Source organism: Diabrotica undecimpunctata, chromosome 2 (assembly GCF_040954645.1).
Source record: "Diabrotica undecimpunctata isolate CICGRU chromosome 2, icDiaUnde3, whole genome shotgun sequence".
Lineage (NCBI taxonomy): Eukaryota > Metazoa > Arthropoda > Insecta > Coleoptera > Chrysomelidae > Diabrotica > Diabrotica undecimpunctata.
Genome location: NC_092804.1, coordinates 37,003,847 through 37,024,067, shown reverse-complemented (window position 1 = coordinate 37,024,067; position 20,221 = coordinate 37,003,847). Strand labels below are relative to the sequence as shown.

The 20,221-nt window shown below is 32.7% G+C and overlaps 1 protein-coding gene across 5 annotated transcripts in view; it reads right to left on the bottom strand.

Annotated features, from left to right (window-relative positions):
* Sesn (Sestrin) overlaps positions 1 to 20,221 on the bottom strand; it is a 318,966-nt gene that overhangs the window by 83,854 nt on the left and 214,891 nt on the right. Inside the window, exon 2 of one of the 5 annotated variants that reach the window (XM_072522666.1) lies at positions 10,541 to 10,561. The exons of the other annotated variants lie outside the window; for them this stretch is intronic. The gene's annotated coding sequence lies outside the window, so the exon portion shown is untranslated. The remainder of the gene's footprint in view (positions 1 to 10,540; positions 10,562 to 20,221) is intronic. 5 annotated transcript variants of the gene reach the window in all.

Below are 20,221 nucleotides of genomic sequence, written 5' to 3'. Positions count from 1 at the left end.
GCACGACAATGTACGTCCACATGTTGTAAGAATCGTGAGAAATTTTTTAGAGCAGAACAATATTCATGTCTAGCCCTGTCCTGCTCAATCCCCTGACTTGAATCCCATCGAACACGTTTGAAATATGCTAAAAAGACGTGTACAATAGCAACGATTAGTGTTCCAGACTAGGGAAGAACTGTTAAACTGTATGCAAGAGCAAAGAAATTGAGCAAGACGATATTGAAAATTTGATAACAAGTATGCCAGATCGATGTCCATCGATATTATTATCCAGTTAAGAGATAATTAGGTGTTTCCAGACTTTTGGCCCACTCTATATATATATATATATATATATATATATATATATATATATATATATATATATATATATATATATTCTAAGCTAATATTGAGTAGTAAGATCTACCCTCTGGAGCAGATGCTATGCTTAAAAACTAGATCCTTTCGAGATATGGTGTTACAAAAGAATCTTACGCATTAGCTGGTTGAATAGAATACGTAACGAAACCGTGTTAGAATGAAAAGGAAAACCAAATCGTAAGAACCACTAAAACCACAAAATTACCACAAATTCGGAAGCTGCGGTCCAGTAAGAATAAGAACGGAATAGTGCCTTACAAACCTGGTACAATGCACAAATTTTACCGAATAGCAATCAGTAATGTAATGATCTTCAATATGTTATCTAACTATGTCAGCAAAGGGGATACTCCTGGAAGAAGAATGAGAAGTAATGTTTTCCATCCTCTAAATTGGAATTTCATTATTTGACATTTTCTAATTGTTTTGTTTTAATTTATATAAATATGAGGCAAGCCGTTTGTGCAAGATCCAGTGGACCAACTATACTGCGTCAACATAGTTTTGATGTGGTGTAACACTTTTAATAAATTAATTGTTTTTAACTATTTTTAATTAAATTCTTTAACTACAATTGCTTATTTACAATTAAGGAAATAGAAAGAACTCGAAGGGAAGGGAGTGACCAATGATATATATTTGTATCGTAAAAATGTGTCGGAATGAAAATCGACCTCTTTCAGTATTTTCACAAAATAAAAAAATATTACCAAATATTCTAGTTGCCTTTTTCTGTATATTGATTTCATTGAAAAAGTATATTATATTATTTGTTTGGTAATTTACTCATTTTCTTTTACTCGTATCCATTGTCCTGCTTTATGTAGCTTTTTGGCGTTTGAGATAATTGGTAATATTTATATTTCCACTGGTATGTGTTTTTTAAAATTGGTCACATTTTCACTTGACAGGATTCAAAAATGTGACAATTATTTGAATACTGGTCAAATATAGTGATTAAACTCCCTCTTGAAAGATTTTTTTATTCATTTAGCTGTGTTTGTATATTAAATATTATATGTAAAATACTTTATATTAACACTGCCACTCGTTTATTTATTTTCTATTTCATATAGTATTTTCAATGTTACACAAGTATTCATTATAGTCTAGGAAATAAAGCACAAAAATAAGCCTTACTATCGTTTTTTCGCAAATTCAGATGGGTTTGAACGCAGTTTTTAGACATTCGATTCGTAATAATCCATATAAACTTCGTGGCTGTATGTAATCGTAAAGAAATGAATTACTGTATTTGTGCATTAAAAAAATGCATTTTAAAGCTGAACTTTTAAGTATTCAAAGTTAAAAAAATTTATAACTAGATGAATACTGATAAAAATTAGACAATTTTGTTTTTCGTAAGTTTTTGAAATCGTTGAACAGGAATGAGACACCGGCCAGAGACTCCGATGTACCTAGTGCCCGATAAGGGTATTATCAAGGCCTTTCTCTGGAGTTTTGTGAAAATTCACAATATAATTAGCAAAAACTCCTTATCTCAGGGGTTTTCGAGGTCGCTGATCACGAGAATATTATCGGCACTTCCACTATCATAATCTAAAACGTGAATGGAAAATTTCAGGAAACGACGATGACACCCGTTCTGGACATCAGGTACTTTGGGGACTATATTTATATGTTATGATATTTGTTTAACCGACCTGGAAAAGTGCACAATACGGACTCAGACTAAATATCACAAAAACCAAATGGATGTTAGTAAGCAAAACCCAACAACCACCACAGCAACTGATATTAGACAATGAAAGAATTGAACACGTTAATTCGTACATCTACTTGGGAACGACAGTAAACTCAAATTGGGATCAAGCGAAGAAAATACGTATAAGAGTAGAAAAGGCAAGAGCATCGTTCACTAGCATGAAGCAAATTTTCACCTCTAAAAGCCTCACCCTACCTCTCAAAATTCGACTACTGAAATGTTATGTATTCCCGGTTTTGTTATATGGAATGGAGGCGTGGACAATGACCTCAACATTGATGAAAAAAGTAGAGTGCTTCAAAATGTGGGCTTACCGACGTATATTACGTATATCCTGGACTGAGCACGTGACCAACGAAAAGGTAATACGCCGGATAGGTAAAGAGAGAGAGGTAGGAATAAGTATAAAGAAAAGAAAGTTGGAATACTTGGGTCACGTTATGAGACATAATAAATATAGAGTACTACAGCTGATCGTTCAAGGGAAAATAGACAGCAGAAGGGGTCCAGGGAGGAGAAGACACTCGTGGCTCCAAAACTTGAGGCATCCGAACGGCAATGGTTCGGATTGTCATCTGCTGAACTATTCAGATCTGCCGTAAACAAAGTCAGAATAGCCATGTTGATTGCCAACGTTCGGAACGGACAAGGCACATGAAGAAGAAGAAGACCTGGAAAACCGAATTAATGAAGTTTTGGAAAATTATATACCGATTTTTTATAAAATTCCAGAGGAAGGTGTTGATAACCCCCTTAGCGGATAGCAGGTACTCAGAAGACTCTTGCCGGTGTAACAATCATGTTCAGCGAACGCGCAAATCCCCGAGGAACGATTTTTGACTAATTATATAAAAAAGTCTTAACAAAATACTCCAGTCGTCAAAGAAGAAAATGCCACTGAACCTCTAAAAATCATATGAGCAAACTGAATTTTGCTGAAAATGTCCATATTTGGACTTCAAAAAATATGCAAAAAAGTTTACTACTCCCGGCAGTCCAGGCTTCCCAAAAAAAAGCTCCCTCGTAGGCGGGAAAAACGAATAAAATCAATTTATCAAATATTTGTTGTTTAATTGTTGTTAATGTTGTGATAAATGTTGTTTTATTGACTTCCGAAAGGCATTTGATCGTGATAAGCACTCTATATTGATCGAAGCTCTAAAAGACATTGGCTTGGACGGCAGAGATGTTCGAATAATTGCAAATTTATATTGGAATCAAACAACATCAGTCCTAGTAGATGGTGTAGAATCACAGGGTCTTAATATTAAAAGAGGAGTACGGAAGGGATGCCTCTTATCACCCCTGCTTTTCAACTTTACTCAGAAAGAATTTTTAGAAAAGCACTCTCTGAAAAACAAGAAGGAATACTTGTGAACGGTGAAGTCATCAATAATTTGCGATATGCGGACCATACAGTACTCCTAGCTTCTAGTCAAGAAGATCTACAAACACTAATTGATAGTTGAAAATTGTAGGGAGGCAGGTCTGAATCTGAACATACGGAAAATCAAAATGCTCGTAATAAGTAAACAACAGCATATAAAACCGTCTATTATGTAAATAATACCAAACTTGAGCAAGTTGATAAAATCGTTTACCTTGGACAGCAATTAAATTGTAACGCAGAAAGTCACGGCGAAATTAGATCTAGGATAGAGCAGGCTAGAGCGTCTTTTAGAAGGATGTCCAAGGTGTTATGTAACAGAGACCTAAAATTGGCACTGAGGATCCACCTACTTCGCCTAAATCGCCTTGAGGCTTTCGAAATGTGGGGCTATAGAAGAATTTTAAAAGTTTGCTGGGTGGAGAAGATTCGAAACTCCACAATACTAGAACGTCTCAGCAAGACTACTGAGACATAAAAAGCATCAAGCAGAGAAAGCTGGAATATTTCGGACATGTAATGAGAGGTCTCAAATATAGGTTGCTACAAAATATCATGCAAGGAAAAATGGCAGGCAAACGCAGTCCAGGACGAAGAAGAACCTCATGGTTGAAGAACTTGCGAGATTGGTATGGTGTTGATACAAGCATGCTATTTAGGGTGGCAGTGAATAAAATTAAGATAGCTATGATGGTAACCAACGTTCTGAAAGGACAGGGTACATGAAGAAGAAGAAATATTTGAACCGATTTTAAATGTCAGTTATGCGAGAGAAATTAATTTTAAATAAAATTTATATAAACTCGACGGAAAAATGTGATATCTTTTGATTAGAGTGTTCTCTGGACAAAAATCAAAATGCATTTTAAAGGTAAAGAGTCTAGCTTTCGTATGCGATTTTTGGGTTTAGCCGCAAATGAAGTGTTTTTATAAAGGTGTTACATAAATAAATGTTGCGCGGTTCTATCCATTTTTTCTTTCATTCTTATGAGATCAATAAAATTTATTACATTCATTGACTTGGAATTTCTATTGTTAGAGCCTAATATTTAAAACTTATAGCACGAAATTGCGGTTCTGAGTTTTAGCAACAAATGTGATGCATTTTAAATATGCATAAAAAACGCTGAAAATAAAATTTCACATTACAAACGATCCAAAACGTTTAAAACTGCTCCTTTTCAATTAAACAAGTACGTTTTTTAAAATTACACAATTTTAGCTACAAACTACCCAATACTGTCTTCGTGGAGTCATTTTCCGTGACGTGCGATCGTTTGTAATGTAAAAGTTTAAATTTCGGCATTTTTTAAATGCCTCATATTTGTTGTCAGAACTAAAAATAAATTTTATTGATTTCATGAGAATCGTAAAAAATGGCAATCATCGCGCAACGTTTATTCATTTAAAACCTTAATAAAAACTGACTTTATTTGCGACAAAATACAAATTCCCGCGCGCATAACTGACATAAAAATTATCTCAGCTACATTTTTTATTTGAACCATCTTTTGCACGCCGTACAGATTCTTGGTAAATAGTTTTCCGTTCTATCCCCCCCTAACCCCCTATCAAAGGGCGTTTTAGGAGTGGTAAACTTTTTACACCTTTTTGATTTGAATTGACATTCTCAGCTTGTTCGTATGATTTTTAGAGGTAAACTCTCTGAGGACTGGACTAAAACTCCAGAGGAAGGCGTTGATAACACTCTTACTGCTCGCCCCATACTTCGGAGGCTCTTGCCGGTGCAAATTCGTTTTCAGCCACCTCAAAACTTTCGAATAACAAAATTTGACTCATTTTTATCAATATTCATCGAGTTATAAAATTTTTAACTTTCAAAACTTAAAAATTTACTTTTAAAATTAATTTTTTTATTGCACAAATACAGTTTTTCATTTGTTCATGATCAAATACGGTAAAAAGTCTGTAGAGATTATTACGAATCGAATATCCAAAACCGCATTCAAATCCATCTTACTTTACGCAAAATCGACAGTACAGTGCTTTCATTTCCTCAAATATTATATTTTCTACTAATAACTTTTTATGTATTATGTGTAGAATTTTGTAGTACCCTTATTTTTCAAATATGTTTCTTCTTTATTAAGTATCACTTGTATCACCAGACACAAAAGCCATGCTAATATAACATAATTTATTGATCTTAGTATACGTTTCATTCTTTAAAAGTATCGCTTACAGTCTTACAGAATTTTTTTGCATTGGGAGGAAGCCATCTTTAGCACCTGGTATTTTATCCGGTTAAATATAGTTACATTATTTTGATTAGAGAATCCTCATAGATGTTCAAATTTTAAACAAACTTCTGGAATCAGTCGCTAATTAACGAACTGAAAAAACAAACAAACGTGAAACCATAAAAATATGTCAGCGTGAAAAGATTGTATACCCTTACGAGAAATAATTGGTTTACAAATAAACTGTTGAAACATAGCGTTGGTTTATTTTAACTTAGGATCTAGTTAGCGTGCGTTATTTAGAGATTCGGAATCGCACGCTGCGGGGTTATTTACCTCGTTTCTCATGATTTTCAATGAAAACTCAACTGTTTGCATTATTGGCATTTCAACGTTTCAACTGGTATGCGTTCAAATATTGCCTTCCATCTAATTCGACAGAAAGTTAATCAGGCATATTCTAACTCAGAAAATTGAAAACATCGTATAAAGTCTTTCAAATTGAAAATATGCGGAAAGGGCGAAGTCATCATTAAGGGAGAAATGGGTTTAATATTATATTTTAGACATGTTTAAACAAACTGTTAAAAACTTATTCGTTATAACAAAAATATTATCTGTTTATAATAAATCAAAATTCATTAACAATTAAAACTTCTTTCTATTAATAGATTGTATTCATCAATCCAAGAGATTTTCTGATACTTTCAGATTTTTTAATACTTTCTTTTTAAAAAGAAAAAAACTCAAATAATTCTTGGTTTGTCGTTTAACCAGCAGCAGCTTGCAATCGCTTTTAGATCTGGTAGATAACATTTTTGGTTTTTTAATCTATCATACCATTTTCTACCTTTTGCCAGAAACAAATTACAACTTCTTTCTTGTCTCTAAACTTCTTATATCATTAAAAGGTGTCTTAGGAGTTGTTATTCCGTCTTTAGACAAATTTTTCTGTTTTGTTCCTCTTTTTTTTTCAATTTTTTTCCCTCTAGATGTGGTCGGTGTACCCTTTTGTTGGGGAAGTCCAATTGGCAATATAAATTAATTTCAAATCATTAGTCACGTGAATTGCGTTCATTAAATGTTCATTATTGTCAATAAATCAGTAAATGATAATTCCATTATTTAACTTATATTAATGATGTGGTAAACACAGTAATTATTAATTAGAGCAATATGGTAAATATTGATGGTAAAATAATTTTAAAAAGCAATATTTCTTTTATCGAAAATTGGTTATTTATCATAATGAATTTAATTTTGTCTAATAATATAACAATTAAAAGGATGCAGTATCAAATTGGTCTTTTAAAATATACACTCTTAATATCGTCCTCATCATTTGTTGCAATTTGTTGAGATTCTTTAGACCTTTTGTTTATATACTATAATTTATCTATTTTAGTTAATCAAAATAATTTATCAAACAACCGATTTTCTTCAACTTTCTCAACCGACTAGACCTCTAACGAACAAGCTAAAGTTTTGCTGAGAATGTCAATGTTGTCTTCCTAAACAAAATGCAAAAAATTTTGATACTCCTACCCCCGGATCCTTCCTAAAACCCCTCTTGTAGGGGGAACACTGAAAACTTCCGATTTACTAAGAATTTGTACGCCGTAGAAAAAAAATGTTTTAAACAAGAAATGTAACTGAGATAATTTTGAACAACAATGTTAATTAGCAATTTTTGTGTAGAAATAACCGTTCTCTCAAAAACAACGCTTGAAACCTTAATCCAAGAATTAAAACTAATATTTAATAAATGCTTAAGCTCCATACATAAGCAGGGAACAAAAAAATACCCCAATAATTATAGGGGAATGTGCGTCACACCTTCTGTGGGTAGGTGGTATGGGAAAATCATTAAACAAAATATGGAGGAGCAGCAGAACTTCAGAAGAACAGAGTGGAGACGGAGGAACTTTATTATTAATAAAATAATTAATAATTAAATAATTAAATTAAATTAATAATATATTTTCTATAAAACAACTCATAGAAAAAACAATAACATTCAACGCTGAATTGCACGTTGTAATCGTGAACCTACGAAAATTCTACGATAGTGTCCGTGAACTAACTGTGGAAAGCAATGGAAAATGACTTTACGAAAACAATGAATGTAGAATGAAAGTCGCACGAAACTACTCAGAACCGTTTAAAGTTGACAAAGGAGTTCGACGAGGATACTGCATATCAAATGTAACCAACCTTATTTAAACTTTATATAGATGAAGCACTCAAGAACTGGAAGAAGAAATGTTGATGGATGGGAGTAAAATGACGACAACTATTTCCATAGGGTTTTGTTTGCAGATGATCAAATCATTTTAGCAGAAGACAAAGAAGACATCATGATAAAAAAGCTGGAAGAAAAATTTGGAAGCTGAGATCTGGAAACTAATTATGATAAAACGCAATACATGGTCCTTGGAAACACCGCAGAAGACCTGGAGGTAAATAAAAACCCAATAAAACAAATAAATAAATATAAATAATTGGGTGTAACTTTAATAGATACAAAATCAGTTGAAAAGGATATAATATAATAAAGAAAGGAAAGACAATAACACAACAATTATTACTCTCGATTGTACTCGTATATAGTAAACAATTATACTATACAATACAGTAAACGCTTTGTTGTTTTCTGTTAAATCGTTCATACTCTCAGTTTGTCTGGTATAACTAAACAGCATACCTCTATGCAATGTTATTTTGAGTTGATAAAAATGCAGAATTTATCGCATCAATGCTGTGATATAAACCAAAATAAAATATAGTGGATTAGTGGACTAACTAAATAATAAAGTAATAACGAAGCATAAACTACTACATACGTTGAAATTGTAATTAATCTGTAATGCGAAGAATATAAAATTTACAAGAGAATATGCTGTATGAAAGATGCTTATATTGTTATTTTGTCAGAAACGTCCAGTTCTATATTTAAATACAATATAGGAGTACTTACCATTTCTCTAGAATATTTGCTGATCATTCAAACCACGTAATTTTCCAATCTAAGGAATTTTTAAATGTAGTATATTCATTAGACCATACAAATTTTGGTACCATTTTTTAGTTACTACAAAAATAAATAAGTTCTTCAGACAGGAGAACAGGATAATTTCAGGATCTCATCCAGAAATTATTTAAATTAAATAATTTGTATACCAGTACAGTAATAATCAAAAACATCTACTTACATAATCGAATACGGGCAAAGATAAATGGAAAACGAACACAGTGTATACTAGTATTTTTACAAAACGGAGTCAGACAGGGTGACTCGTTAAGCCCACTTCTCTTTAATATAATAATGGACGAAATAATACAAGCAGTACGTAAAGGTCATGGTTACAGAATGGGGAACAAAGAAATTAAAATATTATGTTATGCAGACGACGCCGCATTAATTACCGAGACAGAAGAGGAGCTCCAAAGATTAACACATATCTTCAATACAACAGCCAAGAAATACAATATGATAATATCAGCAGAAAAAACCAAAAGACACAAATTACTGAAAGTACTACAGCACAAAGACTACTGAAAACGGCAGAGATGAGAGTACTGAGAAGAATTACAGGAAATACGCTGAGCGATCAAAGAGTGAAGACATTAGAAGAAAATACAGCAAACGACTGGACACTAAACAGAAAAAAGGATGGAATAACCACATAAACAAGAAACCCGTGTGGTCAAAATAGAAAGAAATAAATTACTAATCGGTGATTTTCTTCGAATATGGAATGTAAAAACTTCCATAGGGGTATCAATTAGCCAATGAATAAGCAGAATTGTTTATAAAGAGGAAGAAAAAGAAGATTTCTATCAGCAGTAAATAAAAATCATCTAGATCAGAAAAAAACCTGGAAAACCCACATTAAAGCAAAAAATGAAAAACTACAATTAAAGACCAGGAAATTGAACTGACTTTTTAGCAAAAGATCACAATTATCCATAGAAAACAAGGTAGACAAAAATCATTTTAAAGGCCGTATGGACAACCGAATTCTAGAAATGTGAGACGCCATCAAATATTAAATAAATATACAATTTGCACAAAAAATGAAATAGCAATAATAGAAATGAGTTTATTATTGTTCTTATCAATACACTATGACTGCTTGGTAAACTTAAGACAAGTAACCAGAAGATTTAGGTGAATAAAAGTAAGCCGATACTTTCTTTTAAACATGTGTTTTTTTTTGGCTTAGACTTATCGTCATACAGCCAGACACAAAAGGACTACGACAGTCATCATTATAATTATTTACCTAAAAGATTGTTACATCGATATTAGGAGAACAGGGACACACTCTTCTCGCCTAGGGACCTATCAAGACACAACAACACTAGGTCACGGAGAGGAGGAAGTTATACAATAAACATGTTTTTACATTTAAACAATTTGAAATTTGTACGCTTAATAACAATGACTCCCTGTTGAGAAGAATACTATAATACTATATTCAACAAAAGCGTTTTTGTGCAAGCATTAGTTACATTGTAAACGGCAAATTTTCATTTATTATTTGCTATATACAAAAAAGGACTACACCTTTTTACGTGAAATACCCTCACCCACGTACAGTAAGTTCTATCGCAAAATATCAAAATTGGCATTACTAAACTTAAAGGCTCATGCAAAACTAACTACAGAAAGAAGAGAGAGATAGAAACAAAATTTGCATAATTTCATTACAAATTGTAACATAATCACAGCACTATTAAAAAGCTTCTGAAACACCAATAAATTAGCTGTTTGTTACACGTCATACAATTTGTAGAGAAATGTCCCACCCACGTGGAGCTTCTACAAAGATGTATAAATACCGTGAACCTACTCACCTACGAGGAATCTCCAGGTCGCTAAAAAAACCAAAAGTTAATTTTGAGACATTTCCGATTAAGTAAAAATCAAATTTTTATTTTCACATCTCCGTTTCCTCAAACCGGATATTGTTCGTTTCGGAGAAGATTTAAAGAAAAATTAAATATAAAAGTTATTTCAAACTTCAGATTTTCTCTCTTATAAAGCAATTTAAGTTCTATTAAAGTCGTTTTGGCTAGGCCACGGTATATGTTGAGGCATAGGCGTTACACGAAGTGTTTTCGGAAAACGGTGTTTCAATTATACTTATAGAAAAAATATCTCCAATATACATATATACAATAAGCACTGAGTTTAAAACAAGCCAGTAGAAAATTAAGCAAATAAACCATGTATCATGTTCACTTTTTGAAATGAAGGTGGTCATTGGTGTGTTAAGTCAAACTTAACATCACTCTTGATCGTGTGGATTCAGGGGAGTAAATAGGTATACAACAAACACAACAATCTGTTGGATCCCTCTTTCGTTGGTAGACCATTCAAGAGTTAGTTTCGAGATTTCGCTGGTAACGACCTCCTTTATTTGAAACAACGTGGCTAAAGACCGCTTTACAGCTCGTAAGAAAATTTGCTGCAATTTCTTGCACGACTAACTTTCATGCAAGTCTATTGGAAGGTCTTTATGTGCGATTTTACAGCTTGGAACTCGGCTTGCCATGCAATTAATGTTGAAATTTTTACTCTTAACCTAACTTATAAACTTTTGTTTTTTTTAATTACTTATTGATGTTTATTTAACACTATTTAGTAAATTTCGATCGATTCAATGTTTTACCTTGTTTAGGCTGTTGCCTATTCAAGGAAGGGGTACTCCTTTTTTTTTAGTAAGGGGGTGTGGTAAGCGTGATGACCAATGCTTGTGGATATGTAGGTGGATTGCTAAAAAGCTGAGGTTCAGAAGGTGGAGTGTGTGATATGGACGATATGATTAGGTGCACAAGAAGAATTGTTGGTGAAGAAGGCCAAACAAGTCGAATGAGGTACTTCAGGGGTTACCAACCATACAATAGGAACGGCTCTTAATCAGCGTTTTTGGCGTGCAGTTGTTAGCTGCGATATTTGATGGGGAATGATTCTAGAATATCAAAATACTCATCAAGTTCGTGTCTAGTGTTGTGTAGAAGTTTAGCTGAAGGGAATGAAACTTTTCTTTTAGGAACCCTGGTGAGTATTCGCCCTCGGCAATTGCATGGCCTTTAATATTTGTTTGGCTCGGCTGTTCGAGCCTGTAATGGTTCGAAGGACATATCTCCTGCTGAGGGATAGGATTCTGTCCTTAATCGGTGTTAGATTGGCTACCTGATGTATGTGTACTGATGGATAGTATCTGTACTTCCTCATGCAGAATCTAAGGATTTTCCTTTTGGTGACCATGATGGTGTTAATTTGGCGGCTGTTAAGTGATGCGTAGACGCATGCCTTGTATTCGATTAGTGGTCTTATAAAGGTTTTGTGGGCGTGCAATAATGTTTTAGATGACGTCCTGCTCATTTTACCGGACAGCGCTGCCAGGAGTTTAAACCTCTTTCTCATCCTGTTTAGGGTATCTTGAATATCGGCTTTCCAGTTGAGAGTCCTGCTAAAATGAACTCCCAAATAAGAAACAGAGTTTCTGAGAATAAGGTCCTCTCCTACCAAGGTTATCCGGCCATGAAAATCGCGACAATTGGAGTATTTGAATACAATTGTTGTATTTTGGAGGCGTTTATGGTCACTCTTCATTTATTACACCACCTAATGACTCGATCTAAATAGTTTTGTGCTCTTTCGAATACAGACAATTGTCGACGCTCGCTATGTGGCCGTGACGTGAGGAGTGCAGTGTCATCCGCATACAGAAGAAGGGTTTCCGATCTATACTGCGGGCGGGAGATGTCACTATTGTAGACTGTTAGTAAATTTCGAAATGCCAAGACTATTATATTATTATAAATCCGTGTCAATCAGTGATTATGACATTTGACATTATGGAAAAATCAAACTTCCTACAAATTCCCCTAGACTTGCATGAAAACTTACAGAGAAAATGGCACCAAACCGATTATCGCGCAATTGCAAGAAGGTGCAGGAAATAATCAGCTGAGGACATACTGCGCATGCCTTTAGCCAACTTTCTTGCAGGTATAATAATTGCAAACTGTAAAACGGACTTATGCTACCTATAGCTAAATATAAAACTTATTAACTTTTATAAATTACACCATGGTGTTCTTTGGGATTCTGTTTGTCCTCTATGTTAGAAAGTACTCTGTTCTTTTTACAATTTTTCACAAAAACTGACTTTTTCTCTATGGATGTAAGCTCATTAAACTGTTTTTATAATAAAGGATGAAATAGCAAGATCCTTTTGGTTTTATTTTCCAAATTGTAAGCGAGACCCCCCCCCCCACAAGTATTTTTGTCAACTACATATACCGATTTCAAATTTTTTTTCATGTTTTAGGATTTTCAAGTATATGTTAAATGGAGATGGAGATGTGGAACATCCCTGCAGAAGACCCTTTCTTGTATTGAAGTTCTCTATGATTCCTTATATACATTTTAATAAACATTTCGCTTTACTTTCAGATATTTTTGTGGCCTCTATTAATTTTTTATGTATTCCCTTTGCATTAGTAATTCAATCATATATCTACTTAATATAAGAATAATGTTAGCACAATGACAACTTATTTCTCCCGGAAAACTGGTCTATAGAGGTCGGCACCCTCATTATACAGTGAAAATACGGTATTTAACTCTTCCCATTAATGTTGCTAATAGTTCATACAAAGTAACGTTCTATATGGCGTTGCGTGTAAAGGGCCAAAATGTTATTCCAAACTTTTCCGTTAGGGCGTGATGGGCTGCGAACATCCCTTCATAATAATTTTAAATCACTTTGGAAGTTTAGTGGCATAAAGGCACGTTAATGGCCTGATGGAGGAACAGTTGTAGCTTTAACAGTTTTTGCAGATGGGGGTTTGTTTAGATCCATGTTTGGTGGTGTTTATTTAGGAAAATTTAGAAATTTTCAGGCTTTGAGGGATCCTATTTGGTTGCTGTTACGGTTAAAAGGATTAAAAGTTCGAAGAGTAGGGGAATTCGTTATATTAGGAACTAAAAAATACATTAGGATCAAAGGTGTAACAAAATCAACAAAAAGGGGCTTAAGGTCGAATAAAAATATGTTTGCAACTAAATAATCACAGTGTGATTATTTAGTTGCAAATCGACTGATTTGTATTTGAAACAATGTGTTTAATTTTTGCCACTAAACAATCGCGCGACTACAAATCGCAAGTGCAGGACTAGCCTAAGAGTCTGCGCAGAATTTGTATATATCAAATTTGAATACTATGTAGTCAAACACTAATTACAATGTTCTTGTATTCTGGAAATTAATCGCTATTTACTATTACATCTGTTTGAAAGTAAGCTTCGATCATTTTTGTTTTTTGCTCTTACATTTTTTTATACTAATATTTTTATATTTCCATTTTTTATATATAAAACACTAACGGTTTTAGGTGACTGGTTTATTTATTAAACTCACTTCCCTGTTATTTTCATTAAATTAAAGCGTGATAGCTGTATCTTAAGCCAGATTTTTTCTAAGTTATACAGCAATTTTACTTTTATTTATCTGCTTTTTAATAGCGACCGAATATCTTGATAGAAATATAGTTCAGAAGCTATAAAAAACCGGAATGAGTGTGCCAGGCAATATTAATAGAAATTTTTTTCATATTAGAAAACAAACACGGGTGATATTGTTGAAATTTATTATTTTGGCATCGTAACGATTTTCCGCCACGTGGAGATACGATTTTCCCTTCCTGGCGACACGAAATTGGCGTTTGTTTACTAAGCACCAACTTGTTTTCCTTTAAACGAGTACATATTTGCTACTAAAAACGTATTTTAATATTAAAATATTTAGTCGGGAAAATACATACATATCAAAAATACTTGATAACACCTATCGCAATAGACACATAAGTAATAGAGTGGTACCTAATTTATTTCCCACTAGCGTTTTACCTCATCTCCGATTCTTAATCGATATAAGTGCAATGTATCGAGGTATTTAATTCCAAATTTCATTAACATGCATCGATTCTTGAACTTTTAACAGGTTATATCATATTTTTACCGTGATACACTGGATTATATTATTTTGCTGAATCTGCTTTTCTTCCACACACTGCGTAAATTCTTATCTTTGGCTATCTACAGTTTTTTTTTGTGTTTTTTCCTGATAGTATCCATTAAATCTTCCATTCCATCTATAGTAAGTTTTTTCTATAGTTTTTTATAAGTTAAATATAGTTCTGTGTGTCTAATTCCTTCCAATGTAGCATACAAATTAGGTCCAGATGACAAGAGTATGACCAACATGATATGTTTAATGTAAATATTAGCAAGCATACATTTTGTGTGTCTTTCTGTTTGTGTAATGTATCTTCAAGACCTAGCGAAGATCTGTAACCTTTACACAATAATTAGATGGATTTGTTTAAAGAAGCCACTTTGTTATTTTCTGCTCAAGCAAAAATGAGCAAATAATACAACGAATAGTAAAAAAACTAAGAAGTTCAGAAATTAATGTTTACATAACTTGTTTTGACTCCTAACCGAACAAACAGCAAACACATTTAAAAGCTGCGTTTTCACTAGATTGCTGTTTTTTGTAAGATCAACATATTCTAAGGGAAAAGGATACTTGCCAGGCCAAATTTATTAGGATATTTAATATTATCTTGCCTATTTTCATTTTTCCCAACGCGATTCTGAAAATTAACTTATATAAGACGCTTCAATTGTTAGAATCATGTTTAAATTAAACGACCACAGTCTATTCCTAGATTGTATAATTTCAATTAGCTGCGACATTGCCATTTCAATAGGTCTCAATGGTATACATAGGCGTATCACAAGTACAGGTTTTAAGAATGTTTATGTTTGTAATAAAAATTAAAAATAGGTAAAACTAAATAAAAAATCTCATAGCACTTATTTAATTAAGTTAAAATTGTAATATGTTTTTATGAAGTTCTATGTTCGTTTTCTTTTTTTAAATGGCCACATTGCTTTATTTTCTTTAATTATCTTTGATTCTTTTATCAATTCTTATTACGAGTCTATATCAATAAAAATTAATCAATAAATCATTGAATTTATTTACGAGGCTGAAAAATATTTAACTACATGTTTTATTTTTTTAGGTGTTATTAATATTTTATCCCGTCAAAAACTAAATATATTCGTTTTCTCGTAGTTTAAGCAGTTAATTAATAGTAGTTTTATTGTCATTACTGAAAAATTCAGTAATACTGGATATCTTCAACACATGTTTACTAGCCATTATATGACCAGATCTAAAAAATAAACTCAAATACTATTACAATATTCAAAAAAAAACATTTTTTTAAACACTCACTATGGCAATTTAATAGAAAGATTTCCACATAATGTTATATTATAACTAAAAGTCGTTATTCACTACTAAAACTACGAGAAAATCTTTAGTCTTATACAGGATAAAATCACTGCCCACGAAAAAGGAACAAAACAATAATTTAAATATTTTTTAACTTCGTAAATAAATTCAATTATTTATTGATATATTGTGAAATAACTCTGATAAATACAACAACAAAATACCTTAAAATACAGTAAAAAAAATAATTTTAAAAAGTTTTAACCAAACAATAACATAACCTTAAAACATGAATATTAAGAGTAAATATCTTATTAAAATGGTATTCTTACCTCACAAATTAACGAACAACAAAGAATACCAATCGAACAGAATGAATGTTCATAACCAAAAGTCCTTATTTGATCTTCAAACAATGAAAAAAAAACCAATATTTCGAACTTCTTATAAGATAAATACACACGGATTAGAAATGTTTAGAAAGGTTTTTTAAGCCCCGCCCATTGTGACATCGAACTTAGGTAGTCCATTGTTAATTTCGCGCTGCGCCGAGCTCCGCGACCGCTATTAACTTATATATAACCGTCGTGGAACTCAGTGCGGCGCGAATTTAAGAATAAAAAACAATGGGTTGCAATGCGGTTAAGGATAAAACTCTTCGGGATATTGTAAAATGGGAGTTTTAGGTTAATCGAGTTATCGAGTCTTAAAAATGGCCATTTTGGTGCAGACCTTAAATTATTTATAACCGGAAAACGATGCATTTTAGAGAAAAGTTACTAAGAATTTTTTTGCTCAGAATGAGCCAATAAACCCAAAAAATCTTATTCCCTACAAAAAAATGAAATTTTAAAATTTGTTTAAAAAAAATTGTTTAAACAATTTTTTAAATCATTTTCTTTTGACAACATGCACTTTTGTTATGTGTGGACTATTTCAAGTAAGATTGTGCAAAAATATGGAATGAGAATATTTTCTAGTCAGTGAGCCCACACTACCCGGACTAAATCGTTTACTTAATCTGTAATGATCCCTAGTTTTTATTTAATATGGTTCAAAATTACTGCTACGCCACTGGTATTTTATTTGTGAGCTCTAATTTACTTCATTGTCGTTTAGATGTAATAAAAGGTCAGGTTAAGACCATAAATCCATTATTTTCAATCAACTATTTAAAATGGCACGTTTTTTATAAATACTCAAATAATAAAATACAACAAAATACAATAAAATGGTTCCTAAAACATAAGCATCTCCTAAATATGCTTATAAACAGGTAATTAAATTTAAACTGCTATAAGCGATACCATAAAAGGCAAAATTATAAAAATAATGAGCGGATATCTCTTTTATCTCGTTATATCCAACATCTTCTGGTGGGTCTTCCTCATGTTTCTAACTATACTCATCTGTACACGTGTACAGTCCAAGTATTTAAATGTCTTGCTTATATTCATTTGCTTTCTTTCTGTAGAGATGTTCACTTATAAACCTAATTTTTTATATTCATTGATCAGTGGTGTATCTCAAGGTAATCATGATCTGTTGTCTTCCAAAATTAATGTTCCGAGGAAGGCCTTTTCCGAGAAAGGCAGAAAGGGTATCTATTTGGTACCGTATAAGTAAGTTACAATATCTGGGACATGTAATGAGACAACAACGATACGAAATGTTAAGATTGATAATAAGGGATAGATAAGAGGAGTAAGGAGCATAAGAAGGAGACTGTCAAGGTTTAAAAATTTAAGGGACTAGTTTAGATGTAGTTCAACAGAACTCTTCAGAGCAGAGGTAGAATGAGTAAAGATAGTGATAATGATATCCAACTTCCGATTGGGAGACGACACTTAAAAACAAAAGAATTGGTTACCGTATTGTGTCGAGAGATGCGATGGCATTGTTGGTTGGAGTAACATCAATGTATCTGATGGCTTGGGTATGAAACAGAATAAAATGAAAAAAAAAACCGGGTGAGATTGAGTGACGGATGAGTGGCAAAGGAGATGGAAGGAGAATAAAGGAGAGTGCTGAGTATATTCTAATTCAGGTGATCACAGAACATGGCTGTTTCGGTTTCTATCTACCTGAAACGGATTGATTCAGAGGGGACTATTGTATGTATAAATTGAAAATGATTTTACGAAGATACTGCTGATCATAAGGTTTTTGTATGCGAGGTATAGATGAACGAAAGATAAGATACTCGTAGACGTACAAAATTGTTGTGAAAGAGAGACATGTAGATGCGAAACAGGACATGTTTAAACTATCTAGTTCTTAAAATGGGTTTGAATGATCATGGAATCAGTCAACTAGTTTAATGTTAAGACTATTTATTATGTTTAATAATGGAACCAAATCTTGAAAGGTTTCCAGTAAAGTATATATTAAGATTTCGACAAAAAAGCTATAAAATTACTGCAGATTACTTTCTTTCCCTGCAAATCTCAGTAGTAAGTCATGATGTATTAATCTAAATATCTCCACGAGTAATATCGGACAACTTTGAGCTTTTAAAAAATAATTAGCCATTGTGGTTAAACAACAAAAGACTCTTATACACAATTTATGAAAACACAAAATTAAAATTACATATAGCGAGCAAAAATTCTCATTAGTAGAAACCGTGAGGGAAGCCATTATTTTTCAATTTCACTTTACAATTATGAAATCTATTAAATAGCAATTAGAAAATACATTAAAACATCAAATTACAATCCGCCGCAGATGTGCACACATTCGGGAAAGTGGAAGCTTGATTAAAATTAAAAAAAGGATTTTCATAAACATAAACAATACTTTATGTGATAAGCTTAAATATTACCTGTGTACGAAGTTAGTTCTAATTCAAATTGTCTTCTCTTTTATCGAACGATTGTTTTATGATATAACTAATAATTCGGTGTCATCATGATCAGCCGTTTTGAGTCCACTGCTGTACATAGGCCTCCAGTAAATAATCATATTGCTGAGCTCCCTGAATCCAGTTGTGCTGGCTGCGCTTCATGCGTCCGTAACACCAGTTTTTCTCCTAACTATTCGATTTGAAATTCTGTTTCTGAGGGATATATTCAACATTGACCTTTGTGCTCTCTGTGCCACTTGCATCTTATTAATGACTTTTCTGGTAATGGTCACTGTTTCTGCTCCATACGTTAGAACTGGAAGTACACATTGATCAAACCTTTCACCTTTCTTTTCAAGCACATGGGAATATCATTCTGATCTAAAGACTTTCCTTAGTTTTCCGTAAGCTGCCTATGTTAATCCTATTCTCCCGTTTAACTCTGTTATTTGATTCTCTGTTCCTAATGTAATCTCGTGGCCCAGATACTTATAGGTATAAAATTGTTCAATTTGCGTGCCATCAGTTGAAATGTTTTTGGACAGTACAAGGTTGGTCTTGTATTGTGTTTTGGAAAAGTTAATTTTAAGGCCAACTCGTGTAAAAAAGCTAATCTGGTGTAAAGTGAGTTAAAAGCAACAAAGACATGATTTTTAAGACGTCAGTTGTCAAGTTATAAATGTTAAGTTTTTATTACTTTTATTATATCTACTAAACTAGCACTGGGACTCTTTCCGAGATGTCATGAATACGTGAAATTAGGCTTAACACAACCATCTCTTTATCTCGTTTCTTAAACATGAGTACCGCTGTACTTAGTCTCTAGCTATATGGAAGAAATATTATGATTAACAATATTTGCAATAATTTTGTAATTTCCTCTACCAATGTCACACCTCCATATCGTAGTAGTTTAATGAATATTTGATCTAGCCCTAATGATTTTCTGATTTTTAACTGGCTTTGTGATTTCCCAAATATTAACATTTACATCTTAATTTTATTGGACATTCATTGTTAACACTTGTGCTTTGCCTTATTTCTTTTAGTCTACTAGGTACTATCTCCATGTATTTGTACTTATATGTATACTTGTACGTATCTATCTGACTAAACAATCTCAAACATCTATCTTTGAACATAGGCCTCCTCTTGCTACTTTTTTTCCCACCTTTACTAGTGTACCAGTTAATAACGAATTTATTTCATCGTTTTAGATTGTTTTTAGTTTATATATCTGTTTTTATTGTTTGTTTTTCCATTTTGGGCTACTTTCCATTTTATTGTTTGCTTCAGTTTAGCTCGGACAAGTCTGTGATCGCTACCAGTTGAGAATCGATTTAGTACTATTACGCCTTTAATGATAGTTCT